Here is a 6,302-nt window from a genome sequence, read left to right as displayed (position 1 = left end):
TGATGTTGGTCATATAAGTACGATTTAAACCATGCTAATGCACTTCCATTAATGCCAACAAAGTGTTCAAGTCTATGCAAAATAGTGTTGTGGTCAGTTGTGTCAAATGCAGCACTAAGATCCAATAAAACTAATAGAGAGATACAACCACAATCAGATGATAAAAGCAGGTAATTTGTAACTCTAAGCAGTCTAAGGAGTTTTGTAGTGATTTTTAATCAACTTTAATCAACTTTATGAAAGATCTGGAACAATATGAGTGTGTAAATGATCACATTTTTCCTTTTTCTTTTTTTTTCACTGTAATGTGATTTGGGGCAAGGTTCTATTTATTTATTTATTTATTTATTTTTATTTCTCCACTGCATTTCAACTATTTTAAGCAGTGATTCCAGAACTTTTAAGTAATTATTCCTCTGTTGTGATTAGAGGACAGTTGCAGTAATTCCCCCTAATTTGCTGTATTGTTTGTGAATAATAAATATCAGACAAAGTTCAAAAGTATTACAATTTAATAGTCTAAAAGTCGTGTTGCACGTTTTCATAAGCCTCATAGAAATCTGGGCCTTTTTTAAATAATTTAATAATTAGAGGTAACTTTTGCAAAACCCAGATAAACAATTTGGATATTAATTAATAGGATGGCACTGTGTGTCTTCAAGCTGAAAATGAAAATCTCTCAGCTGAGAAATGTCTTTTGTGACAGAGTCACCTAAACGCTGTTTTGATGGGCTCACCAGCTCCTCTCCTATAATAAGATCCCGTCTGCAGGTGCCGTATGCATGAGAGCTCACGTTTGGATTATATCAAGTGCGCATCGACCCGCCTATGGGATAAAACCGACTCATTTTTCATTCATTTAAACTAATAAGATAGATTATTTTTCCACAAGATTGCTTTTTAAACAAGCATCAGGCCATGCACAGTCACTATGTGCATGCATATCAGAGTTTGTGTGCAATGTGAAACAGGCACCAGAGCGTTAAAGCCTCCTTTGAACAAGAACAAAGACTACTTCACCTTTTATTTTAGCAGGCTGCTTATTTACCAGTTTGTTCTTCGCTAAATGTGTCGTCTCTGTATGTAAATGTGTCTGTGAGCAGTGCACCCATCGCCGATTACAATAACAATACTATCACCTGTTTATCATTCGATTCCCTGCGTCATTAACATCATGACCTGTGAATAATCCTCGCGCCCCAAACTCTGTTTCCATGACAACTGCCGCCTCTACGGCAGAAAACAATAATCAAGTTCGTCACTGTGATTAAGAAAAAAAGTTGATGAAATTTGAAAAAATCAGCCGGGGTTAAATGCTTTCTCAATTTTGAAGCTTTTATGTCTCATTTCTAAAGATACACACGTTCTTGGAAGCAGGATCAGAGAGCAGAAATAGCTCAGTTTCTTGTTCCTCCTTGCTAGAGAAACGTGTTTTCTAATTATACGGCAGCAGTCTCGGTTCCCGACATATGCTTCTTTCATCCGTTCACTTCCGTTGTGATACTCTTTTCCTCTTTTTTCTTCTTTGACTTAAACCTTGCATAATTAGTGGCTGTGATGAATTACAGCATGACTGTCCTCAAGAGGCCTGAGAAAAAGTCTTACTTAAAAACGACAGATTTGTGCTGTCTGTAATGAGCTTTTTGTCAGAGTCAACATGCATTGAGGGAATCTTACCTTCTGTCTGGTTTCCGTGAAATACGCCATAATTGCGGTGAAGTGCCATTGTACATAGATTAAGACATCATATCTAATTAAAGGAAAAATCAGACAGTCGTTTGTTTTCGGGACTGAAACAGATGTTTTTATTTTTTTTAAAGCACTATAGATTCAGTTTGTTACAAAGAGTAGTGTTTCACAGTAATACTGTAATAATACAGTGTGTTTGATAACAATATCATAAGTCTTGATAGATTTGCAATGATTACTGAAGGATTTATTTACAGAATAAAACATTGCCAGGGTGCAAAATGAATTATATATTATGCATTATAAATCTTTATTAATATATATTAAAAAACAATAGAAAGGTGTGTGTGTATGTGTGTGTGTGTGTGTGTGTGTGTGTGTGTGTGTATATATATATATATATATATTTATTTATACATTAAATATATTTATTTATTATATAATTTATATGAACATGTAAATACATGTAAATATTTTCCAAATTAATGCTGAATGTGTGTGTCTTCATATAAACATATTAAATATAGACAAAACACACAAATCTATTCTGTAAACAAAGACTTTATTTTGGATGCGATTCATCCAAGTCAGTAAAATGTCGATAGCGCCTGGGTACTGGTCTCATAGCATGCTCTTCAATGGCACGCTCTAAGACGCCGGTGTGTGCTGTAGCCTGGGTATTTCATTTCACATCAAAGCGTGAAATATATGAGCATGTAGTGACGTGGAAATAAAAAATGCTATTTGGTTTCTCATAAATTAACTTGGTGCTGAAAATTTGAGGTGAAAGTATGAAATGTGTTCTACATTTTCTTTGAGCAATTATGTCTTTTGATTTTGATTGGATTGACTTATCAGATTTAAAAAGCAACAAACAATGTTACAGACCAACTCTTTATTAACTGGCCAAAGCCTATTTCACTCACATTTGCAGTCTGTTGAATGTTAATTTTGGACCTCAAGTATTATCCATGAATATATCTGCAAATGAGTTTGCGATGAAAGTAACTGAGATTCTTTGATTTCCACCAGTTCTCTTGAACTCCTGCTGCAAAACAAAGCTATCAAAGCACAAACTACTCAACCTTTCCCTCCTCTCACATTTCTTTGAAGAAGAATCACGCCTATCAACTCATTTTTTCCCCACAGATGAACATTGTGTACTTAGGGGCAATCGTCTAGGATTGTGTAGTGTTAGCAGCTTCAGATGTACAATACCCGAGAGAAGGGGCGGACAAACCCTTTTTAATTACAAGTGCTCTTTAAGGCACTGTCAGGCAGTCGAACGAAAGTCAGAGGACGAACTAACCCACAGTCTTAATGTAATAGATTATGTAACGTCCCCTTGTTTCTCAGTGCTTTCCTCACACTTTCTCTGTTGATGAGATCTGTTGACATTTCGCTCCCCAGCCTCTTAACTATTGACCGGCTAATTCCATTAAATCATACTTTGAAGTGCTGGAGAAGAGTTTCTCATCGCTCAAAACCCTCAGAGAGGTACGTTAATGCAGCTCTCACAGGCTCTGATATAAGAAAGAGAGAAAAGTGCAAGCAAATCTGTTTCTTCCTCAGTATAGAAGACTACTGTAACACTGCTTCCAATTCTCAGTGTCTTTTGGTTCAGTCTATGTGTCAGCCGAGCAACTACCATTGAGAACTTTACATTGTCTTTGGCCAAGTCAGAAATGAGACTATATAAATGTGACTGTAAATATATATATATATATATATATATATATATATATATATATATATATATATATATATATATATAAATGTGACTTTTGGGGGTTGAAATATATAAATATGGGGGTATTATTATTATTAGTATTATTATTATTAGTAGTAGTATTATTGTTGTAAATAGTATTAGTAGTGTTGCTGTTATATTTTTTTTATATTATTTTTCTTCATAATAATAATAGTCATTTAATTCACACACACACACACACACACACACACACACACACACACACACACACACACACACACACACACACACACACACACACATATATATATATATATATAGTTCTATGATCAAAAAAATCTAATCTATTTGCAGCTGTAGATAGTACCAGCCTGTGTAGAAGAAATAAAAGATTTTGACTTGCCCATTTTGAAATGGAATGTTGACCTTCTCCTGTTTCTATATTATTTTGTCTTTTGTCTGAAAATAGTCATTAAAGAATTATGCGTCATCAGACTGTAGTGTACTGTGCTGGATGCTTCAAGCACGGGAGTGTCTTGAACAGGTGTGAACCTTTACAATGAGAGCAGAAGAAGAAGACTGACTCATACCAATGCTAAGAGCAACTGAGTCCAAACATTGTACTAATCTTAATTTCTTTTCAAGCATGTTACAACAAACTGTTGCCAGGAACTAATGATATTACCTCTGAGTACAGCTTCATCTGGGAGAGCCAACAAAGACAAAAGACAAAAAGAAACAAAAACCCTGGCAGAATATTCTCTCTAATACACTCTGAGCCTTCACATACTTTTTTATTGAAATTGATCGCTTTGCATTAAAAGGTAAAATATTCCTGACCACGTACTACATACCTGAAGCTCACATAAAAGATTACTTTAAAACTAAAACATCATTCATTGTGATTTTAAGTGACATCCATACACAATGGATACATTTAATATACTGTATGTTCAGAATACATAACTCTGTGTAGTATAGCTGACTCATTCTATTGATTATGAAAAACGAGCAAGTTAGTCAGAAGTGAAGATCTGCAATGAAACCTGGCCTTCTGGACCACCTGTACTTACAGAAGACCATCTGACCTTGAGAAGCTTTGAGACTTCTTTACACCTGGTTTTTACATGCACTTCATGTCTGGATTGCAATCCAATGCACCTACAATGTGATCGGATAGAGATTGGATGCATTTACACCTGGCTCTCAATGTGTTCAAGTGCAATCCTATTGCGATCTGATCACTGAAATCACACAATAATGCAGGTTTACAGGAGGCCTGAGCGTTGCTATCTGACAGATGAGGACGCTCATGCGTGCAGATGGTTGGCCAGCACTCTGAGAGTAACGGGCAGGGAAGCTGGCACTTCATCAAGTTGCAAACCTCTGGGAAATCTCAGCCAGAGTAAGAGAGTGCAATGGAAAGATGAATGACTTCATTGTACTTTCCAAGATTATAAATGCTCTTTTTGTTCTTGGTTTTTGTTTGGAGAGCTCTCAGGAGCTCCTTTAGATATTCACAACCAGCAGTTGTTTCACATAAATAATTTTGACCAATTCTTGGCCATGTCAGGACACCTAGCCAGATACCAAGAATAACATAAAAGGCCGGCTTGAATATGCTTAAAATAGTTGGTAGAGATATGGAGTAATGTTTTATGGAGTAATGTGATTCAACTGGAACTTTTTGGACCCATGGATCAACGGTATATCTGGTCCAAAATAGGCAAGGCTTATGAGCAGAAAAACACTCATGGTCAAACACTGAAGTGGACTAGTCTTGTTAACTGTAGCATGAAGTGAAAATATTGACTTTATGAAGTGCATCACAGTTTCTTTAAAGCATCAGGCCTTTTTTGCAAAGACTGTGATGCCTTTGGTGCAGAGACTGAAGCTCAATGATCAATGGACTTTCCTGCAGGACAGGCATCCCAAAGTACAAACCCAAATCTGCCAAAACTTGTTCAGGGATCATTGGTAGAATGTTCTTGAGTGGCCTGCTCAGTCTTCAGATTTAAATTACACTGAAAATATTCGGTGAAATTTGAAGAAAGCAGTAGAAACCAAATATTATCAGGGAACTGGAATCTTTTTTTAGGCAAGGGATCAGCCAGGATTGCAATAGAGAGGTCTCAGAAGTGTATGGGGGGATAAATAATAAAACATTATACACCAAATTTGACTTTTTGAATGTTTTTTGAGCCATTTTTTTATCAACTTTACATTCTCAGGATCACTCATATGCATGCTAATAAACTCTCAATAATAGTTTACTGATGCCTTTGTTAAACTGTTTTCATGAAATGCTGTTCTCGGTAGCAAAATGTGTTGCAGGTCTAGGGGTTGAATATTTTTGATTGCAGCTGTACCGTACATGTAAAAAATCATTCGAGACCGTTCGCCAGCCCTTTTTGTAATGTAAGGAATGTTTGGAAGGCTCTCAACAGAAACTCTACTCTGGTTTTTGTTCATATTTTTCCAGGGTGACAAAACTAAAAGACTGATATGAAGTAAGATGAAGCCAAAATATCAGCAATGGAAATCTGTCTCCAAATCCTCGAAATCTGCATCTGATAGCACATATGAGACTCTATTCGCCTGAACAATTTGAAACCAAAATGCCTTACAGGACACTGTGCAATGAGAACAGCACAATATGCCGAGCAGGAGTGATCATCAGCACTGGCCTTTAAACGTGACTCATGTCATGATGAATCAGGAGAACATATTGCTCATGCATGAGTATATTTATATACCCTGTTAGTCAGTAGAAGATCTTATATGCACTTTGGTGATCTGACAGAGTAAAAATGTATAAACCTGCATCATGAAAATGTGGCAACACTTCCTTATTGGCTTCACTAGAGAGAGCGGGAGGTTGCCGCTCGGGCTAACGTTACAT

This window comes from Carassius carassius, chromosome 35, assembly GCF_963082965.1.
Source record: "Carassius carassius chromosome 35, fCarCar2.1, whole genome shotgun sequence".
NCBI classification, from domain to species: domain Eukaryota; kingdom Metazoa; phylum Chordata; class Actinopteri; order Cypriniformes; family Cyprinidae; genus Carassius; species Carassius carassius.
The sequence above is the reverse complement of the archived record's forward strand: the minus strand, read 5'-3'. Positions refer to the sequence as shown.